This window comes from Nannospalax galili, unplaced genomic scaffold, assembly GCF_000622305.1.
Source record: "Nannospalax galili isolate Female #2095 unplaced genomic scaffold, S.galili_v1.0 scaffold846, whole genome shotgun sequence".
NCBI classification, from domain to species: domain Eukaryota; kingdom Metazoa; phylum Chordata; class Mammalia; order Rodentia; family Spalacidae; genus Nannospalax; species Nannospalax galili.
The window spans coordinates 878,023-902,441 of NW_008356458.1; the positions used below are offsets into that span (position 1 = coordinate 878,023).

At 38.2% G+C, this 24,419-nt stretch overlaps 1 protein-coding gene across 1 annotated transcript in view; it reads left to right on the forward strand.

Annotated features, from left to right (window-relative positions):
* Positions 1-24,419, forward strand: part of Cntn4 (contactin 4) — a 1,122,320-nt gene that overhangs the window by 590,137 nt on the left and 507,764 nt on the right. The gene's annotated exons all lie outside the window — the stretch shown is intronic.

Here is a 24,419-nt window from a genome sequence, read left to right on the forward strand (position 1 = left end):
TGAGGCACAATTCATGGTATAAATGGAAGAGCTGTGATAATGAATTCAGGAAGTCCAATTTCAGATATCTTGCCCTTACTTAATCTGTGTCTCCTACTGGAAACTCACCAGTGACACTGCACATACTATATGGTTTCACTTGTTCACTGTTCCTGAATCCTGTGGAAATTAATAAAACAGTGGTGACATGGTGTCACAGAAGCTTAAATGTTGGGTCTGGAGACTTGGGTAATAATTGATAACATAATCAGATGCACTTTCATCAACTTCCATGTACATGTCACAATTTCATTCTCTTCTTCAGCTGAATGCAATTCAGTTGTGCATTTGTACCACTTTTCTTCGTCCATTTGTCTACCAGTGGACCCCTAGACCGGTTCTATATATTGGCTATTGTGAATAATGCAGTTATAAACATGGATGGGAAAGACATAGAGTCCTTTGGTTGTATACCAAAAAGTGATATAGTTTGGTCACATGGTAGTTTTAAGTTTCTTGAAGAGTTTCCATATTGATTTCCATAATGGCTATGCCAATTTACATTCCCAATAGCAGTGTATAAGCATTACTCTTTTCTCACATCATTGCCACCATTCGATGTTATTTGTTTTCTGTTTTCTTCTTTCTTTCTCTATAGCCATTTTGACTACATTGTGATGGAGTCTCAAAACACTTTTTGGGGGTGGTTCTGGGGGGCGGGGATTCTCCCTGCAGCCCCAGCTGTCCTGGAACTGTCTATGTAGATCTGACCTTGATCTCACAGAGATCTGCTTGTCTCTGCTTCCTGAGAACTGAAATTAAAGGCAGGAGTGTACCACTGTGTCCAACCCTTAAAGCATTTTTAATTTGCATTTCCCTGGTGGCTAATGACATTGAATACTTTTTCAAATATTCAATAGTAATTTGTATTTCTTCTTTTAAGACTCTTTGTCCAGTCATTATCACATTAATTGATTGGAAGTTTATTTGGTATTTAATATTTATAGTTCTTGATAGATTCTAGAATAGTCAGACATAAAAAGACAAATAAGTTTCCTCTCTTATGCAAAATCAAAATAGAAGTGTGTATATACCTCTCTGTGTGTACATGTATGTGTGTATGTCTGCGTTTGTGTGTATGTGTGTATGTGTATGTATGTGTGTGTACGTATAGGACGTGAAAAGGAGGGAAAAGGTAATAGAATATGTATGTCATGAAAGCAGAAGGTGGAACTACTTGGGATGAATAAAGGGACCAAGGAAGTGAACGAGTAGGAGAGAGGGCAGCAGGAATGGGTAAATAAGCACTAAGTAAAATCTCATGTGTGTATGAAAATGTCACAGTGAGATTCATGTCTTTGTACTCACAAAATATAAAAATAAAAGTGATAGTTCTTCTAAGAGATAATTACAGAAAATTGAGAAATTATTTGGAATATGAGATCAGTTATCTATAAAATAGCTAAAACCTCTTCCCTGATGGACATGTGGCTTCTGTGTGTGCCTTCATAATGACAAGGTGGCAGCACTTGTCTCTTGACCAGGAGTTCCCATTTGCTTAATAATCTCTTCATAGCCTGTAGAATCTATAAGCATAGAAACCATGATTTTTACATTTGAATCCTTGGCATCAGTTAGGATTCTCCCTCTTAGCTCAGAAGTTCATATTAAAGTTAGTGTGGGAGTGAAATATACAAGAGATAATACCATGTGTTCCAAAAGACTCATCAGGAAGATCAAAGGTCATGCGTGAGGGTCTGTTCTTGGGCTCTTCCTGCCCTATGTATTATGACTGAAACTCCAGCATCATGCTCCTTCTACTAGGAAGATATATTGATTCAAGAGCATAGATTCAAGGGAGGAATCGCATTGGGAGTAAATATTTTCAAATGAACAGCTTGAGAAATAGATCCAAATTATTTCATTATTCATCTGCAGGGAAAATATTAGCAGCATCCATATATGGCTTTGTTTTCTGTTTCTGTTATCTCCTCATGTTTTTCAAAACTGTTTAGTAGAGAGAGTGTGGATGTTAGGTCATAATTGTGAAATAATTGGCATCAGAAGAACCATTTAGTTAAGTAGTGACAGAATGGTGAAGTCAGGTTGCATCTGGCTGTTGGGTGGCAAAGAGTGTATTTCAGGATTTTCAACATCCTTACAGAGGAAGGATTTTTTTTTTTTTGCTTGATATAGAACATGAAGGAACAACACCTTTTCCAAGAAATGTTTTTTGTATTGATCAGACACACTAGTAACACACCACAGGCTACCAAGGGTGCAAGTGCTACTGTCTTGTCAGTCAGTCCATAAAACTTAGTGGTAAGTTTATTTGCCTTGATTTTTTCTCTGCAATGCTCAGAGCTATGACTTTAACCCTTTGAGTTTCCTGTTCTTAAGGTGCAGACTATGCTGTCTTCCTCTCCCTGATGCTCCTCTCCTGATTCATCACAAAGAAGAGTATCCCCCGAGTGTGTACCCATATAGGGACACATTGGCCCCGTTCCCTAGGGAACTGCAGAAATTGGAAGTATGCCAACTGTTCATTGGACTATATGAAGACTGAATAATTGATGCCAAGGTGGTGCCACATTACATGAAGTCATATTCTACTTCTCACTCTATTTTACTTTAGCCAAGCTACTCTGTGATATAGTGGTTTAGAACCAAAGATTCTCCTTCCTTTACTAAGGGTCTAGGGAAATCCAAGTTGTAAGAACATGATGAGGTAAAATCTCAATCCCATACCTTTTTTCCTCTCATAAAAGATTCAGCTGTATAAAATAAATATTGCTACCAGTTGTGTTTAATCCTTTATAATTGCTTGGATTTAAGTGAAGACCTGTTTACACAAAAATGTCCTTGTGCATGGAATAACTAGCAAAATTGAAAACCTAATTTGCATAGAAATGTGCACATCCCTAGATTCTGCAGTAGCCTCCTCCTCCCCCACATCATTATCCCATTTTTGAAACAAAGCATTTTAACTCCACAATGAATTATTCGATATTACAGTTGTTTAGGCATCATTTCTCCCCATGGCTCCTTTCCTAGGCATTGATCAAAAGGAGGCTACATACATTTTAATAGAATACAACTCAAAGATGAAAAAGAAATGGTTTGAAATTTGGCTCTAGGAAGTGCTTGAGTGCAGATATATTATGGGATCTCTCCGTATTTTCATTTCATGCCTTATAAAATTATGAGAAAGAGTATCAGCCTTATAGGGTGGTTTGAGAGATTAAGAAAACTACTGAAAAAACCATGATGAGCTGTTGGGCCTGTAAATTTCAAAATAAATGTCAACAACTCCATCTTTTCCCCTTCCTTCTCGATGTACCACTAGTGCATGTAAAATACACCATACACCACTACAGCTACATTGGCTTTGCCTAAGCACATTCTAGAAAGGAACTTTCTGTCCTGTCTAGCCTCTTCACCAGGATTTTTATTCTGAATGTCAGTACCCATCAAAGCCCCTTTCTGCCTGTGACAGACATAAGGAAATTTGAAATCTATTTTTCATAAAGCCCCCAAATCATAGTGAAGTGAAATTGAATGAACCCTTGAAAAGGAGGATTTTATTCTATTTATATGCATTTAACATGTACATTTATAATCACCGTTTTCTGTAGTGATATAAATTACACTTTCCCAAAACAAGTTGTCAAAAAAAACAGCGTATATGGCTATGAGAATGAAGCCCATTTGAGTTCCACTCAGGTTTTATATCTCAGAAGGTTGATGTCCTCTCTGGCACCCATTAAGAGCTCTCGACTGTCCTGCACCAGACCATCATGTGTTGTCATGTTGCTCATGACACAGGATTCAGGATGTGCTCTGAGAACCTAGTTGAGTGTCTGGATACAGGGAGTTCACAGGGTGGGGTCCTTACCTGATGGATTGATGGAACAGATGGATTTGCATCTGTCCTCTAATTGTCAGAAAACCTACCCTTCTGTAGGTCCACCTTCGTTCCAGATGCCCTTGCATTTGTTCTTTCAAAGCCCTCCGTTTTCTGCATGTGCTATGCACAATGAGGGAGTAGGAGGAGGAGATGTTTTTCTTATTTATCCTTCATTGAATAGAGTAATTTATAGTTGGGAGTCCTTCTGAAGACAGTTCCCACTGGACAAGAAGGTGAACTTCACTCTTGCAGGCTTCCACTCTTAGACACTTGACTGAAGCAAATGGTTAGGCTGAGGGAGAGGCACAGAATGGAATGGTCCTTCCAGCAAATGGTTTATTGGAGCCAATAGCTTGATGGAGCCTGAAATAAGGCTTTAGTTTGTGAAGGAGAGCAGTGTTCCTTTAAGGTTTCTTATGGGGAGAGAGAGAAGGAGGTGTGTCACAAGGAAATGAGTCTAAGACTGGTTGAAATTACCAAATTAGGCTAAGAGACCCTGTGTTCTTTGAGGTTTGAACTAGGGTGGGTATTTGGAATGTCACAAGACATTTCTGGATAAGGGGCATATGGAAAATTCCACATAACAATGGGTCTACTTAAAATATCACTTATGCATTGTGTTCTTACACCACCTGCAGCCTCCTATCAATCCTTCCAGGAGAGTCAGGTACCCCACTGTTCTAGTCAACTTTCTATTGCCCTGATAAAGCAATAAAACCACCTTGGGAAAAGAAGAGTTTATGTGGCTTACATATTCCAATTGCAGTTCATCCTTAAGGGCAGGAACCTGGAGGCAGGAGGGAGTGAAGTGTGGGCCAGCAAGAATCCTGCTTACTACCTTGCTTGTTCCCCTGGCCTGTGCTTAGTCTTCTTTTTTTTTATAATTTAAAAGAATATTTTGTTTATCATTCTTATTTTATGTGTTTGAGTGTATTGCCTGCATGTATGTGAGTGCACCTGTGTCATGCAATGCCACAGAGGAGGTCAGAAGAGGGCTTCAGTTTCCCCTGGAACTGGAGTTAAAGGCAGTTTGTAGCCTCCATGTGGGTGCTGGGAATAGAACCCAGGTCTTCTGCAAGAGCAGCCACTGCTCTTAATCGCTGAGCCATCTCTCCAGCCCCTCAGTCTGTCTTCTTATATAACCCAGAAACTCCTGCCCAGGGGTAATACCACCCACAGTGAGCTAAGCCCTCCTACATCACTCAACAGTCAAGAAAGTACCTCACAGGTATGCCCACAGGCCACTGATGGAGGCAGTTCTTCAACTGCAATTGTTTCTTCCCAGGCATGTCAAGTTGATAGGAGAAGCCATCCAGAACATCCACATATGCAACATGACACAAACATGATGTGAATCTTCCAACACTAGGAAATATATAAAAGCTGAAGAAATGACCAGGAACTAAATAGTTGCTCAATAAAGATTTGTTGACATCAGTTTGCTCTCACTGAGTCTATAGAGAAACATTGATCTGATGTGATACTGGAGACCAATGATAACTTCAAAATTGATGTCTTTCTTTATATAAAATCAAGTTAGTGTAATATATTATTTTGTGACTATTCTTTGTTACTTCTGAATCTAGAAGGATCCAGAGAGTGAGGAAATGATAGAAGGCAGAACAAATAAACTGTGAAGTACAGGAGATTGTTGGAAAATCTGGAATATGTTGGTCATCATGATGAAAAATATGTTAATGGGTACATGTCTTATCATAGCCTTTTCCTAAGATAACAATATAAAGGTCACTGTTAACATTTCCAATTACCGATGAACCATCAGAATCTCAGAGTGGTCAACATCTCACACCAGATCACACAGCTTGTGGGAAAAGGGCTGGAACATTCTGACATGCAAAGCTGGGGCTCCTAAGATTAAATGGTCTTGTGTGAAAAATTGGGTCAGGGGCCAATGACAAAGGCACATCTCCACTGTTCTCTTTTACCCAGTATGGATTCTACATTTACATTTAGTAAATTAATTTTTTTGTTATTGCTAACTATCAGGTAGTTAACATTGGCAAAGGAATGAATGAAATGAGAGATCCACATCAGTGATGGAGGGCAGACCGGCTATCACCTCCTACACAGTGAGACATATTACAGAAAACTCCTCTGCCCACTGAAATACAACAAAACCCCTTTAACTTCCTCAGCTTATTCAAGGCTGATACACAGCTCTGCCTGTGAACAGTAATCATTAACTCCTTCAAGTGTCCATTATTGAGATTCATCCTCCTTTATTTCCAGTTTCACATGCGTGTTTTCCTTCCTGGTTCTCTACTCTTGTTTCGCTCTTTCATGGTCCATATATTTTTGTCATTTTATCTCCTTGTCCTGAAGCTCAGCGATCATCTTTGAGTTTTATGGATCACTGCACAGATATTCTGGTGGTGTGCTATTAATCCTTCTCCGACCACATGTCAGTTTTAGCAGGGCTCCGGGATGATATTCAGCTGCTCCCACGAAGCTTCCTCCTAGAGTCTAGGCAGAAGGGGTGCGGGGAGGTCAGGGGATAGTAAACATAAATCAGGTTTGTGCAAACAAGCATGATGAAGGCTAGTTCCCAAAGTGCTCTGCCTTTTGTCAAACTTATATATTGGGAAAGAGGGCTTCGTGGAATGAATGATGAATCATAAAACTGTTCCCTGGTGAAGGAACAAGCAAGGAAATGACGACGATGACACAGTAGCTTGGATGCAGTCAAAGGCCCAGGAACACAGACAGAATGAAACCGGAATGGAGGGAGAGGTGATTTGCAGCCCAGACTGAGAAACAAGATCAGTCACCAGGAGGTGCACTGGGAGCAGTGCAGAAAGAAGGAGTGCATCAGGGTGTCTTAGGAGTGTTCACAGGTAGAAAAACAAAGCAAACAAACCAAACTCTGTGTCTGGAGGTCATCAACTAAGGTATAGCAATTTCTTCCATTGCAAATGAGATAATAATCACAGAATTATGATTCATTTTGGTGGCTATCACTTATAGAAATCACTAATTTATTCATGTGTTCTTATTATAAACATTTTAAAATATTACCTACTGCATTGAAATTGTAAGGGTTATTACACTCACCACTGTTTATTATTTTATTATTATTATTGTGGTGCTGGGGATCAATCTCAGGCTTAGCATATGCTAGGTAAATACTCTACCAACCACTGGACTGCAGCCTCAGCCAGAACACATGATTAATTTTATCATAAAATGTAAAAGAAGCACTTGGGAGACAGAGGCAGGAAGATCTCAGTGAGATCAAAGCCAGTCTGATCTCTATAGTGAGTTCCAGGCCAGCTTGGGCTACAGGGAGACCCTGTTTCAAAAAACAACCAAAAAAAGGTAAAAGATCTCTATAATTATACTTCCACACAAATACTTTCTTTTGTAATTCTAATCCTATTTCATGCACTAAAAATATTATTTTGTAAAATCATCCATAGGTTTTATTAGAGTACTACAGTTATTCAGGGTATTAAAAAAAAACTTCCAATTTTTACCATTACATTCAGCTTTTTAAGACTACAATGTTTTAAAAATTGCTTGAGGAAAATTTCATCTTTGATAAGTTCACTATAGGTCATGTTGTTACCAGTCAGTATCTACCATGAATAAACAGTAATTTGGAGGCTGGGGAGGTGGCTCCGTAACCGAAGAGCTTGCTTCGTAAGCATGAGTACCTGAGTTCAGATCCCCAGTGCCCAGTGTAAGCTGATTGTGGTGGCTGGCATCTGTAATTCTAGCACTGGGTATGTTGGGGGACACGGATGGATCCCAAGGGCTCACTGGCCAGCTAGTCTAGCTGAAATAACAAGCCCCAGGTTCAGCCTACATCTTGTTTATAAAACAAGTTTGGAAATGATAAAAGAAGACACTCAAAACCACTCTGTGGCCTTCAAAAACACACATGTGTGTGTATACAGGCATACAACACACACACACACACACACACACACACACATACACAAAAAATTAGAAATAATCATTAGAATAATAATGCCTTACCATCTCCTGGCCAGACATTAAAGTATGGATGGCAGCATGGAGACCCAGGTAGAACTATAGCAAGATTTTGATTTTTCACTCTGATCATTAGAAATCCAGCTTCCTTTACCCTAGTCCTGTAATGCACACATATATGCTTCATTAGTGTCATGGTTAGTTTGGTTTTCAACATGGCACTCCTGGGAACAGGGAACCTCAATTGGGGAATTTCCTCTATCAGACTGGCCTATGGGCATATCTGTGAGGCATTTTCTTGATTGCTGAGTGGTATGGGAGGGCCCAGCCCTATGTGAGTGGGCCTCTGGAAAAGGGGGTCCTGGGTTGTATAAGAAAGCAGGCTGAGGGGCAGTTAAGAACACTGACTGTTATTGCAGAAGACCAGGTTTGAATTCCAGCACCCACATGGCAGCTAACAACTGTCCGTAACTCCAGTTCCAGGGGATCGGACAGACTCTTCTGTCCTCCATGGACATTGCACGACACAGGTGCACTTACCTACGTGCAGGCAATACACAGCAATACACGGATACACATAAAAATAACAATAAATAAAAAAACAAAAAGAAAGCAGGCTGAGCCCAGACCAGGAGAAGAAGCAAGCCTGCAAGTCATGCTCTTCCATGGTCTGTGCTTCAATTCCTGCCTCCAAGTTCCTGCCCTGAATTCCTGCCTGACTTCCTTCAAAGATGGACTGCAACTTGGGAGTGTAAGATGCAATAAACTCTTTCCTCCCGAAGTTGATTTTGGTCAGAATGTTTTATCACAGCAACAGAAAATAGCTAGGACAGTTAGGATTGAGATTCCTGGCTCTGGAGTGGAAACTCACAGCTCCCAGTTTAATCTTAAATTTGATGTGACGATCGATAATTTTCTTTTTCCACTCCAAGCTTCGGTTTCCTCATCTGAAAAGCAGGGATAATATTGTACCTACTTTACAGCGTAAAGGCATGGGCTAAATGAAATAGAGGACTTGGAGGATTTTAAACACAAATACTTCATAAGTGTTAAATGTATAATCCCTGATATTGTTTTCTTTGCATACATTAATTGGACAGTTCAGGAGAATTGTGGGCCCCCTCTGTCATCCTTCAGAAACTTAGTAGGTCCCTGAAAACACAGACCTGTCCCATGATGACCTACAAGGGGACTCCAATGATCTGAGCATCTTGATACTTACCTTACATAGTGACTTGTTTCCTAAATACCCTGAATTCTATTTTAAGTTATTTTCTGCTCATTGCATGAGCACTTATACATCATGTATTCAGTAATAATAATATAACAATTTTAGGAAATCATCTTTATCATTAACTTTGAAGTTTCCAGAATGCTCCTCTAGAATTGTATTCTGTTTCTCCCCTCAAATGTAGCTATTAATATTATTCTGAATGTTGTTTTTATTACTACATTTTTGTTTTTATAGTTTTACCACACCTATCTCTAAATACTTTGAATAAATGGTATGCAATAAAGCAGACTTGCTTTTGGCACCCAGGTTCTTGACATCCGTCCGTGTCGTCACGACTGGATCTGATGCATTTGAACTTTATCATTAATACCTTAATGAATATGCCCTAATTTATTATACACTTATGTTTTTGCATATGTAATGTGTGGCTACACATGCGTGTGTGTGCCCACACATGTGTGCATGTGTGTGGAAATCTGAAATTGAAGTTGGATGTCTTCTTTGATCACTGTCTACCTTATGTGCTGAGGCACGGTCTGTCGCTGAAGCTAGAGTTGACTATTTCAGCTTGTCTGATTAGCCATCTTGCACCAAGGATTCCCTGTCTCTGTCTCATGTTTCCTGGCATTACAGGCAGGCTGCCACATCCATCTGGCTTTTTACATGGATTCTAGGGATCTCAATCCCAGGCCTCATGCTTGCACAGCAAGTGCTTTACCACTGAGCCATCTCCTCAGCTCGTTGCCCACTCAACTGGGAGCCCCTTGTTTCTGTGACTGTTATAGTAAATCCTGATATGAGAATTGTCATGCATGTCTGTAACTGAACCTGACTGAGAGGCAACATCGCTGGATCATGAGCTAATTACCTCTTCAGCTTCCTGAAACATTAGGAAGCTGAAGAGGCTTGCTCTTGTTAGAGTTTGAAGCGGTTTCTACGTGTTCAGCGCCTTCACATTCTCCCTATTTCCACACTTCTGTGTGTTTGCCCTTTAACTGAGCTTGAAAAGGTATCTCATTGTGATTTAAAATTACAATTTTAATTTTCATTTCTTTATTGATTTCCCAGTTCGCTACTGTGAACTGCCTATTGAAGTTATCATGTCTTTCTTCAGGATTGTTGCATTCTCCCTAATTTGAAGCTCTATGTACGATGGGCAATATCTTTAGCCTGTGTGGTCTTCTCCCAGTTTCTCTCTGTCCTGTTCCCCTCATAAGTAGTCTTTTGAGGAATGTAAATTCTTAATTTTAAATAGATGAACCTCTGTAGTTTTTTTCCTATGATCGTGCTGTGCATGTTATTTTTTCAAATACTAAAATCTTTTTTCCTAGAAGTTAGTATATCAAATAAAACCTTTTACTTTATTTAGGAAGTAAAAGTTTTGATCCAAGAGAAAAACTGTTGTCTTAGCTTTGACGTGATTATTTTAATGTCATTAACCTATGGCTAAACTGTAATTAAAATGCTTAGAATTTATATATAATGTTCAGCTAATAAAAAATTAAGGTTCCTATGACATGTGTCTCTGATTTAACAGAGTTTAGGATAGTTTCTTTTTTTTTATTCAAAAGCACTACATTTTAGAAATATAATAAGAAAACCATAATTCTGGACTTCTGCATCTGTATAGCATTCCTCACATTTACCGTGTTCTAGGGATGCAGTTCAAAAGTGATACATAGACATATATCTCTTCCTCATACTATAATAGTATCACTCATTTTGCCCGTAAACTCATTCCCCGCTTTGCTTATCTACTAACATCATTTGGCTTGTACTTCATCCCATTAGTGTGAACATGCTGTGGAGGTGGATTGATATATTCGACCACCCTCAGGTTTGGGAGTTTCCTAGGATGTTAAAGCCACATGCCAGCAGCCGAGATGAGTGGGTCACCTACTGTGAAGGTACAGACTCTGTATATTGTATCTTTGTAAGGAGTAGAGCTCTATTCAAGGTGTTTGCACATAGTCACCAAAACTACATTTTGCAGAGCTAGGGAAATGGCTCAGTGTTTAAAGCATTTGCTGTGCAAACATGAGGACCCCAGTTTGACTACTCAGTTATGACAAAAATATCAGGTCAGTATGTCATGATGCCTGTAATTCCAGCTTCAGAAGGTGGAGACAAGGGGATCCCCAGAGCAAGCTATTCAACCTCACTTGATTTAGAGGTTCTGCCTCATTTAATACAGTGGAAAAGTAATGGATGATAATGCCAAACATCAACCTTGGGCCTCAACATGCACACATATATATGCAGGCCCCCATACATGTGCACACACATATACAAATGTGCCTATACACATGAACAGAAGAGAAAGAGAAAATGAAAATAGAAAAAAGAAAAGAATATGTGTTTTGTATTAGCTTGGAAATTTTGTAGTTATGCCTTGTATCCTTTGAATTCTTTCTTACTGGTTACAGTCATTTTTATCATGCACACTCATTAAGTGTCACTTGTTAAATATTTTTAATCATTCCTCAGTTCACTTATTCACTACCACAGGCTAGCAATAAGTGCTGCCACAAGGTTTTGCTATCTATATGAGTGATTTTACTGCCATGTGTTTTCCTTTTCATCTTTGCAAGTATATCAGAGTTTAAATAAATTCATTATGAATTTTAAGTTGAATTAGTGCGTTAGAGCTAACAATGAATAGATGTTAATTGAGAGTATTGACTTAGTTTTTCTATATTCATAAAATGTTAACCATGAATTTTCTTCCCCTGTTGAATTATCCTGGACCCAATATTTGTGTATGTATAAGTAAGAGATTTCTCTTATGGTGTAATTTGAGAGGTCTGAAATACCTTCTGTAGCTTGAAGTACCCCTTCTTTTCCTGCTGAATGCTGTGGACTCCACCAGCTGCTATTCTTGGCTGAGCTCTCTTCCTTCCATTTGATGAAACACAAATGCAACAAGAATGCTGCCCACCGAAGGACTGATTTGGTCAGTGTCCCTTTTAGCCAAAATTAGTTTATCCTATGCCTTCCAAAGTGACAGCCCAGGTGTGTGGGAATCTGGCCACAGAGACAGCTTTGTGAGGCTACTGGGTAGGAGGTCCTTAGTCATCAGGAACATGGTGTAGTAAGGGGAAAGGCCACACCTGTGATTTGGGGAGCTGGAGAAGGGCACATTAAGGGAAGTGACTTCAGAGACTGACTTGGTTCTGATCTTAGGTGAAAAGAAAGGATGTCTTGAAAAGGTTTGATTCATGAGAATATTTTCCATTCTGGATATAATGGAATGGATATCTGATGTACCTCAGTGCCAATCTAAGTGACTATTGAGAGAAGATTTCCAAATTTGCCTGATTGCCATCAGTAGGCAGTGATGAAGTAGACTTTTTCCCTTTTTGCCTTTATCAGTGTCAGTGAAATGAGAACAAAGCTCTCTGTACTTCCCAATTGGAAAGAAATCAGATTTGAATCTTCAAAAATCAGTTGAATATCCTATGGTCCTATGTCAGATTTGTGGACAGTGATAGCAGCATTATTAAAAAAAATCCTAATCTTGTGCTAATTTAGAGCTAGGCATAGCAAAAAAATTGAATTTCATCCAAAAAAAAAGTTTTTCCCTTCTTTGGATTATGAAAATCTAGATGTGGACATTTTTTAAAAGTAAAAGAAAAATAATTTTTAAAAAGAAAACACATGAGATCATCTTTCTGAGAGAAGTTACTCCAGTGCATGTCTAGCACATTAGAGTCACTGTTGGGGCAAGAATCCAATTGTCGCTACTGTACATATTCAGAATGTTTTAATTTAGAGCAATTTATCTTAAATTATGGTTAACAAGTATTGTCTCAAGTATGCTACCTTTGTGAATTGAATTATGTCACCTACCAGCTTAAAACCCTAGCCACAGTATCAATGTGTTTGGAGATAAGGCCTTCAAGGTGGTAGTTGTTAAATGAAGTCTCAGGGCATAGCTGAAACATGTCCTTAAGAAAAATGCATAACAAAGACACACAGAGAAAACGTGTGAGGACACAGAGGGAAGGTAGCCCTTCGCAAACCAGAAACACAGTTCCAGAAGTATAAAGGAGAACATTTCTGCTGAACGTTCTGTAGCTTTCCATCACTGCAGCCTGTATACAGCATCTGATTTGAAAGCACCTTGAAGAAGCCCATGTTCTCAGAGATTATCACTGCTTAAATTCTGGACTGTCTCTCTGTTTTCTTTTTTCTCTCTTCTTTTTTTAAAAAAATAAAAGAAGCTAAGCTACAGTACTCAGTGACTAATTATACTGCCTATACTAATCAATGAACATTCTCCTATCATCCTCTCCTAGAGATGCAATTTGAGGATGTCGTCTGCTTCTTTTCAAGGAACCTTGTGTTATTACTACATTTTGTTTCCTCTTTACCTAGGGCAAGAAAAGGACCTCCAACCAAATTTGAACCTCTACTTGATTATATGAATAAAGTTTTACTGGAGCACAACGATGCTCATTGATTTATGAGTTATGTATAATTGCATTCATGAATTAGTAACAGAATTCAGATATTGCAACATAGCTAAATATATATACATAAATTTTTACCATCTATATCTTTAAATTATTAAAGCATTTTCTACATAGAAAAATATTTCAAGCAAAATTCTTCCTGTTCTTATATATACGTATATATGTATGTATAGGTGACACTTAATTGCACGAAGCTACTCCTATCCCTTATTAGTATCTAATTAATAAACAATGGTGAGAAACTATAACGCTATAATGATATTTTTCTCAAATTATGGTAAATTTGTGAGAAAATAGTGTGATGTATCTATATCTAAGAGTTTGATTATGTTTGCATATGCATATATGTATGCATGTGTTTATATGTGTCTATACCATACATTTAATCAAACTTAGAGACACTAAAAATTACTAAATCCCATTGATTTTTAAAGATATGTAAAATTTTAATATGCCCATATCATAGAAGGATTAGGTGTCTCTCCTTCACCAAACAAATTTTGATGTCATTTATAGATAGTATATTTGATTTCCATTTATCAACCTTCCATTTATTTACTATCAGCTGACCATGTTGTGGAAGATCTTCTTTGCGTTAACACTGTATGCCGTTCATATTGACTGGTATGGGAGTAGTTACGTGACACAGTTGCTAATCCTTTTCTCAAAAATTAAGTCTTGACAGTGTTTTCACAGAATCAAGGCTCTGATGTAATGATTGACACTTTATTTCCAAATTTGATGCTTCTGAATTCTTGGAAACCAAGGTTTCTAGGCCAGGAAATTAATTTGAAGAGGGCTGGAGAAAGGCAAGCAGTTATTCTAAGGTTAAAAACCTTATTGTGTGATGTATTAGTATGACGAATACTCAGTTTCAAAAGACTTCATTTATTATTTAACACTAATATGCAGTTTGCAGAGTATTTTTGTTCGTGAACCTCACAAATGTTTTTGGTATCCCCAGAGATGAGCTCTTCATTTAGATGAACTATAAGAAGGAGCAAACTTGGTATTAAAAATAACAGGCAACTCGTTGTAAACAAAATACCCCTAAGAGTCACCATATGATGTAGACCCAGCACTCATTCCCAGTGCTATTCAGAACCCAGGTGGGCTCCTCCATCTCCATTGGCTGCTTCCACACCAGCTTTCGTGCTTCAATGATCATGGTTTTGATGACATACCAGGCAGTATACTGAGGAATTGACATAAAAATAATTTTTATTGTTTTATCTAAGGAAAGAAGTTAACCTAAGAAGTTAGGTTAACTAATTTGCTTAAGTCAAAATTTTATCTTTAAAAACATTTTCATTGATTTAAGAATTTCATACCATCTGTTTTGATCAGATTCAGACTCCCTCCATCATCTTCAGTCTCATTTCTACTCCTTCCCTCCAAATTCATGTCCATTCATTATTATTTTTCTTTTTTTAAAGTCTATTGAGCCTAATCTGTGCTCCCAAATGCTTTTGGGTGTGAGTCTATTCCTCGGAGTCTGGCAGTCTGCCAGGCTGAGCATGCTGCCACAAACACTGTGCGTTCCTACATGCAACTACCCTGAACTGTCCAGACATCATTGCTTCCTTGTATTCATCTGTAACATCTCTCTCTTTCCGTCTGTCTTCCCCATCTTCCACAATGATCTCTGAGCCTTTGGAGGAGAGAGTGTGTATATCAGTGTCCCATTTATGATTGAAGAGTCCAAAGTCTCTTAGTCTTAGCACGTTGACCAACTGTGGTTTGCTGGGTTAATCACCATCTGCTGCAAGAAAAAATTTCTCTGGTAAAAGTTGAGAAATGCACCGATTTATGAGTATAAAAATAAGTCATTTTTATGGCAGTTAAATGGATTTTATAAGAATGCAAACTGGTGCTTTATTTAAAAAACTTACTTATCTCTTCTTCAACTACTTCATATTTGCATTCTTTCCCATGGAAGGCAAAGACAGTGATCCATTAATTGCTTCATAACCCTAGCACTTATCAGAAATATTGACTGCACTTTGCAGTCGTGTCTTATTCTGATCCTCATTCCATTTCCACAAATAAAACAGAGACAAGATTACCTTTCAGAACCTCTTAGGTAAGACTCATGCTAGAGACTATTACCCTTGAGTAAATCTAACATTTCTGAATCTGCCCTAACAGTGGCATAAATTACTTCTTTTCACTTGAGCCTTGGGGAAATAATTTCCTTTCTCAGAGGCCATGTTGTATATAAAATGTGCCCCTTCCCACATCAGTATCACATTCCAAAGAGTAGTGAGAAGCCTGAAGAGATGAAGATGTTCCCAAAGACTTCAAGGTTGTGTCTCTCTTCTCATGCTCAGTGTCAGAGTAGGGCCTTTCAAATGTTCCTGTGACTTAATTCATGTAGGCTAAAGTCACCAATAGTCTAAAACCTTGTACTGTGTTACAGTAATAGTAAGATCTCAGCTATTTTCTAAAGTGAACATGCATAATCTCATCTGCCTCTAGTGTTTTTTTTAATTATCACATATATTTATTGTGTATATATGTACATACATATATGTGGGTATGTGGTGCACATGTAAAGCTCATAGGACAGCAAGGGGGACTCGATTGTCTCTTCTCACCATGTGGACCCTGGGTATCAAACTCAGGTCATCAGGCTGGTGGCAAGCACCTTACCTGATGAGCTGCCTCGTGGGCCTAAATCTCATAGTTCTTCTACATTATCTATGTACTAGACAAGTTGTATGATCTCTACACTAAATAGCTTCTGACATTGCACCCACTATAATTATCACTGCCATTGTTTTACAGGTGATGAAACTCAAGGTGACTGAAGTAGAATGAACTGCCCAGCTCAAGGTCATTCTATCAACTAGTGCAAAAGCCAGGCTTAAAAAAAAAAATCCAGACCTGTTGGTGCATGCCCTTAATCCCGGCACTTGGGAGGCAGAGGCAGGTAGATAGTTGTGAGTTCAAGACCAGTCTGGTCTACATAGAGAGTTCCAGGCCAGCTGGGGCTACAGAGAAACCCTGTAGAAAACAAAACAAACAGAAACAAAGAGACCACTAACACTGTCAATCACAAACCTACAACAGCTTAAATATTCAAGCAGTATACATTGATGATAGCTTTAAAAAAGTACAAATAATAAATATATTTAATTTAAGATGTACAGAACTGGTTAATTTATTCAAAAGTTTCTTTTGCACAGTGAATGCTTCCATTGTCTAAAGAATGCTTTATAGGGCCTAGAGAGATGGCTTTCACAGTTAAGAGCACTGACTGCTCTTGCAGAGGACCCGGGTTCAATTCTCAGCACCAACATGGCAGTTAACAACTGTTGGTAACTCAAGTTCCAGGGGATCCGACACCATTTTCTGACCGCCTCAGGCATTGCATGACACAGGTGCACTTACATACATGTAGATAATACACTCATACACATAAAATAAAAAATAATGAATAAACTTTTTTTAAAAGAATGTTTTATGATAATAAAATCATTAGCTCCTTGAACACAACAATCTATTTTTTCTAAGAATTAGCTGTCGTCCACCAAGACTGTCCACAGCAAAGTGAAGATGCCTAGCATTGCTCACCTACAACCCAAGGTAACCAACAGTCAGCACATGTCCAGAAGAAAGAATAAACAATAACTAATCATCTTTGCCTGCTCAGTAGACTCCACCCCTAAGTTAGATACATGAATAATCTCCTAGAGTTCTTTATCATTCCTCGCTAGTTATATTCAATGATATAATTTCACGATCTGCAGCTGCACATATTTAATACACAGATATGTTGGCACATAGTCCAATTTTGTTTTGAGAATTTCAGCTTCATGGATAAATCTATAAACACATTGATTGCTCGTGTTTTTCAGAAATGAAACTTGATTTAGGGGTTAAGTCTATTGTTAAAATACAATGTATCTTCTCACTAGAGGAAGATTTTTCTAAAGACTTTTATATTGAATGTACTAGTGATAATAATGTAATCATAAAAACAGCTAGGTCTGAAATGTTCTCTCTGCAGTCACCCTGGGCTGTAGCCTGTAAAAGTCTTTAAGAAAACAGAAACATTGTGTTCCTGACCTTACTGGCATGAGGTTAAGTCAGAAAAATCTACCTCCCCACTAGGAAGGAGAAGAAAGGGTAACATACTTGTTTTTTCACTTGTCAGGAAATGAAAGGAAATAAGATACTCAGTTAAGTAATATAGTGGAAACATGAATCTTTCTACTTTAAGTTCCATTGCCTTTTGATACTGCTGATATAGTAGGTGAAGAAACACTTGTCCACTCACTACAAATGAGATCCTATCCCTTACAATCATTGCGTTTCATGAGCAGATGAACACAGTGGTTGGGAAATGATTTAAATTGTTTCTGAGATCTTTGGAGGGTCTCATGTAAATTCATTAGTAGCTCTGGAGCTGTCTAGAATGCATTTAAGTAATGAAATATGTATTAGTTTCACTACACAAATGTATTAGCTTCCACTCTGTAGTTGGATGAAAAATGCATTAGCCTCTATGTATAAATATATTATCATTCACTTTGTGGCGTAGTCGCTTAGATGTTACTCCACAGAACTAGTTAGTAGTGCAAACACTGCTTAACAACTCAGTGCTGGAAAGTTGTACTCTTTAAAAGCATTTTTAAAAATATTTTATTTATTATTTTTATTTTATGTGTATGAATGTTATGCCTGCACGTAAGTAAGTGCACCTGTGCTATACAATGCCCACGGAGGACAAAAGAGGCTGTTGGATCCCTTGGAACTGGAATTATGGACAGTTGTTAGATGCCATGTGGGTGTTGGGATTCGAACCTGGGTCTTCTGCAAGAACAGTCAGTGTTCTTAACCACTGAGCCATCTCTCCAGCGCCTAAATCATTTTCTTAAGTAGCTAAAATTATTTTTGATGATAGCAGTATTGATTATACAAATAAGCATTTCCTTCCTAAAAAATACTGTTTGAGAACATACTCAGTGGTAGTTTTATGTAGGATGACAGAAATAGATATTTTATCTATGAACAATTATATTTATTAACCATATGTATAATAAATATATATATCTGTATGTTGAACCAATGAGTTTTATTGGAGTTACTTATAGTAATACGGGTGAGGGGTTACTTAGAGATTATAAATGACTCAAAGATAGCTGCATCACTAAAGTCCACCCTAGCCTGGGTGACATGAAATCTGGAAGACTGGAGCTCACTGCCTGATTTACAGGTTGCTCAGCAGATGAAAGATTGTCTTTGAGATATGCTTTTAAGAATTCAGAATTGGGATTGACATTTTTTTTCTTAAAGAAAAAACATGACATTAACCCCTCAGTTACTAAAAGGATTCACTTTTTTAGCGAGGATAGATATGCCAGAGATTGCTCTCTGAACCATCCAGGGGAATGCTTTTAAGTTTTTTTTTTTTTTTTCTCATAGACAATGTTGCTGTATTGTGTTTAAACTGAAACCTATTTACTTTCTATATACTTAGTTAATTCTGTTACCCATAGTAGCTTAAAATTTCTTCTCCTTCATATTTCCTTGAAAAAAATAGCTTGTTACATTTGTTGAGTCAGTCTTGAGATCTTCAAGGTAGTGAAAAATAAAATTAAAATGCACAGGGCAGTGTATGCCCCATTTAGATATCCCCTGAAGATTGTGGGTAGAGATTTAATGCCCAGAGCTGTGAGGATGCTTAGGAGGTGATTAGGACATAAGGACTCTGCCCTCTTGAGCAGATTACTGTCCATATTGAAAGGAGTGTCCGTATCATCCACATCCCCTGACACACACACACACACATAGCACAGGGATATGCCCTGCAAGCTCGCTTGCCATTCTTCCTTCAATCATGGGACGACACAACAAGATGGCCCTGTATATGAGCCTGGGATCTTGGACATTCCATTCTCCAGATCTAAAAGTAAATTCTGCTCTTTGTAAATCACCCTTCTGTTTTACTCTGTTGTAACATGGTAAAATTGACTAAGGATGAGATACTGTTTTAATTTAATATCGGTGTATTTTCTTTTCATTTTTCCAGTTCCCATGCTTTTCTCTCATAATGACTTTCATTGTGCTTTTGCTTATTAAACAATAATTTGAAAATAAAAGATGAGAAGACAAAGGTGTGCTGTCTGTGTCTATCTACAGACACTTTCATGAATCGACGTAATCTGTTTCCTACATGTATACTGCCCCTGCACAATGGAATAACTGCATCCCAGGTCTCAGTCCCTTTGACCTCCAGTTAATATTAGTAGTTTCCACAGTGGTGATTTCTGTGTGTGACAGAAGGACTTGTTACTTGAAGGCAACACTCAGCATCTGCTCTACTCTTTTCCCACTCAACTTCTTCTGGCATGTTCAGAGCTTGCTTATCTGGGATCGTGACAGGAGCTGCCACCACTCATCAGGTGAAGAGGATGAGAGAACTCATTCTGCATGCTCTCAGGGCATCAGAATGTACTCCATCCTCTCCTCTCTGTCCTCTCTCTTCCTGAGCAATATGATATGTTGATTAAAATTTCACTTAGAAGATAAAATGTTTATAGCCTTTAGAGACTTCACCATCATTTTACAGAAGCATAAGACCTACAACCTTGTAGAGATCGACTTAGCGCAAATAAAATAAAAAACAGAAATTGTTTATCCCCATATCATCTGGCACATGAAATGGTTTTTGAAAATAAATAAAAGTCCTTTTTAATGCATGTTGTTTGGGGATGATATGTCAGCTCCCCAGCCTAAACTCATGCTTGTTTATTGCATTGTAACTTCCCCCTCTTTTCATATCAACCATGGAATCAAACAAACTTATAAAATACTAACAGAATCCCAAACACAGGGCTTCTAGAAGCATCTCATATTATGAATTTCTATTTCATTCAAATGCATTTGCTTCTAAAAGGACAAACAGAATTAACTCTCTCAGATGCAGAAATAGTATTTTCCCACATATCTCTGTATCAGTTAAAATATTTTATTTATTCCTTGAAAATTTCACACACACACACACACACACACACACACACACACACACACACATACACACACACAGATAGGATCAAGATACATTGTTCATATCCATGCCCAACTCCCCACTACTCCTCTTACCCCTAACACAGACTCTTTCTCCTGTGTGTTTTCTACAATTTAATACTTTACTGAGTCTAATGAATGCTTCCTGCATTCACATGGGCAACCTAGTAGTGGCCACACCACCCAAAAGAAAAATGCCTGCCCTCCCCTAGCAGCCATAAGTTGTCAATAGCTTCTATAGTTGAAACCTAATGAATCCCACTCCCTCTGTCTTCATCAATTTTTAGTCATTTTTAAATGTAATATGTAATTTTCATCTTCTTTAGAGTTCCAAGTTTTGAATATCCTAGTGTCTTTCTTTGTTTTAATTCTAAAATGAGTTTTCTTGGATCATGAGATGCCAGGGCCCCAGTGCATCATTCTGGGCTTGGCCTTTGCCTCAGGTGGAAGTAACACTGAGCTTTGAAACGTCACCTGCTATAAGGTCTGGCAATTGGATTCATCCTCGTTTTGGGAGCTTGTTTGATCAGCTCCTTTGAATCCCTGATTCCTCGCCATGAGTTTATACTCTTGACTGGTGATCTCCTCAGGTATATGGCAGATTATCTTCCTAGCCTCTGACAGCCACTAGACCTGTCCTTCATTCTCATGTCTACCACTAACTAAATGTTTTTCCTAAATTTCTGTCCCCAGTTACAGAATTGTTCTTGTCAATTCTTCCTCTAAGACTTACTATGATTTTTGAACACATGACTCTATGACCTTGGACAAACTGCTAATTCCTTCATCTATAACATCTGCCTCTATGCAGATAAAAAGGTCAGTAAGCTACATGTATAAACTGCAGAGCTGAAGGCAACAAACATTGCAGGAGTTTAGCATTTGGAGCTCTTGTTTTCCCTTTGCTTGAATTAACTCCTACCTTACAGGAAAAAGTTTCCAGTTCCCTCTACCTCTAGCTTGGTGCACAACTCTCAATTGGCTTCTCATTTGCTTCTTGAAGTATTGCAGTGGTCTGTGGATGCTTGGATCATAGTCATGTTCCATCTAGCCTTACCTTCCACCCTCTGGATTCACAGAATTCGTGGTTCTGTTTTCCTCCCCTAGCACAGGTGGAGCAATAAAAAGCGATCACAGGAGGGAAGGAGTATCTTTAAAGGAAAGAATGGAAAGAGAAAGGACAGTGGAATATGTGTGGCATGAAATCTGAAGGGTAGACTAATTAATGGAACACAAGGAGGGAACCAGTAGGAGAGAGGGACAGGCAGGGGAAGGGGGATAGAGAACAGCAAAGCATCATCACATATGTATGAAAATGCAAAGCGAAAACCATAAACTAGTACTTTCTCTAGATCCTCAGTGTCCCTTCATCTTTATTAACCACTGTTTTGTTCTTTGCCTCTGAATGTTGTTCTTTTCTATATGTACATGACAGTATGCAATTATTTTTGTTTCCTTTCTGTCGCTATACTATTTCACATAACACACTGTCTTCTAGAATCAACTGTGTTATGGAAAGTGACAAAAATCTCACTTTTTTAGAGTTCAGTAATATTCCATTTTACATATGCACTAAAGTGCTTTTATCTGTATAGACACTTTAGTTGTTGCTTATCCTGTTAATATACATAATGGTGCAGTGAACGTGGGATTATAGATACCTTTTCAAAGTGTTGATTTCATTCCCTAAAGGGCTATGACTAGAGGAGAGATTGCTGAGACATTATAGTTTTACCATTCCACCTTACAATTATACCTGAATGAACAACCTGACACTTAATTTTAGTTTCTAAGAGTGGATCTAAACTCAGAGGAAACCCCTCCCTCCAGCTGGCTCCTGGAATTGTGCTGCTGAATCAGACCTCCCTCACCCATACTTTTATTTAAAAGTTTCTCCAGCATCAATTTTGGGGAACTGAAAGCTGGATCTTCCCTTCTCTTATCAACCTTGCCCATTCATCCCTAAGCCCAGAACATCTCATACACACAATGTGAAGCATTCTTCTCAGTCTTCATTATTTTCAATGAAGATGTGCTGCTTTTCAGAGCTTTGATTTGTTAATTCTCAGGCATACCCACATTAATTCACTATCTTGGGTAGAGTAGCAAATTGAGGTTCCAAGGGATCAAGGTCAGGTGCCCAGGTCACAAGAGCACATGGTGTGATCAGTTTGTTTGCAGTAGTCTTTTGGTTGCAAGGTGAATTAAAATAAGTATTCCATATTCTGTCCCTTTTATAAGTCATTCCTACAGGATATGTAGTAGATCTAGTACTTACTATTTAATTGTATAAATGGACCCCAAAATCATTTCAGAGTCAATTTTTGCATATAAAAACAAATGTAGTTGATAAATTATTTAGCTAGACAGATATAATCTGATGTCAAATACACATCTCGTTTTCAACCCCTGAGCTCACTTTATCCTGAACATCTGTCTCACCTGTGTGCTCTCCCACATCCAATGATGATAACTTCATCCTTGCCATCACTTAGACAAAAACGTGAGCTTCCTCCTTCATTTTTGTTTTCTTTCATGTCCTTCAGCCAATCGACAGGTTTACCACTTCATTATATTTAGAATCAACCTCACAACTGTTCATGTAACCATCCTGGCTCCAGACACATCCAAGCATCTCTGCTCTGAGATGTCCAAATGTTATAGTTGGTCTTCTTTCTGTTCCTTGCTATCTATCATTTTGTCTCCTTAATTTTTAAAAATTATTTATTTAATAACCATATAATTAGAACAAGTGTTTCATTACAACAGCATTGACATATTCAATAACAATTTCCAGAGCTAAGATGCATCTCTTTCAAAATTGGCTGTAAATTTTAGGTTTACAGTTGAATTAATACAGTTATACAATATTGTACTTCGTATAAACCCTATGACATAAAATTAATGAAGTTTTAAACTTTAAAAAAGATCTCCATTTCATTATTAAAATACATAGTTTCATACAGAAAAATTCATTTTTAATACAATTGACACTATAATCTCTATATATCTGATTATTACTCGTCACAGTCAGTTACTTTCTGAGCTCCTTGGCATCTGAGCATGGATATAAAATCATCAGGTAGATTTCAGTGGTGATGTTTTTCACATGTACTAATTATTAAGGAGCAAATTTTTTGCTTTGAAGAATTATTATTTTTTATTTATACACCTACTTCCCAGGTAGCACCCTCCCATAGCCTCCCTCCCCCAACTAGAGCCGTTATACTCTGATACCCCTGCTACTGTCTGCTGTGTTGTCGGCACCCCCAGCCATTCCCCACTACTTGTCCTTCTGGTGAATCTAGTCAGCCTATCTAGAGGTCTTTGTTTTAGGAGGGTAAGCTGTTCCTCATCTAGTGATAATCAGTTGTCAATATTCCTTTGGATAAGATTGGGGTCTGCTGTTCAATTTCCCAGTTCTCTGCTGGGTTACTATTTGGGAATCCCTTTGGCCACCCTGGTCAACAACTCAAAAGAAGGTATCGCCTGTCTGGCATTGTTGCTTGTTATGAAGCCTTTAGCTATACATATGGACTCTTATGAAATTATATTGGCCCCTTTAATCTTTGGTGTACTTTCCTTTTGGGTGTTTAAGGCCATACAATTGGTCCAGATAAACCAGTTTATTTTTACTCTTAAGGTCATTTGAGGATCTGTTCCTCAGGGGTCACATGGGCTTGGGAGGAACCCCTGGCTCCTTTCTTTTACCAGTTCCACCCATGTGAAGATAAGTCAAAGGTACTACTCAACCATAGGTGGCTTCGCTTGGAAGCATGGATGAAATGATTCCTCTGTGTTGACCCTCCTCTTTATAGACTGGACACTGGTTCAA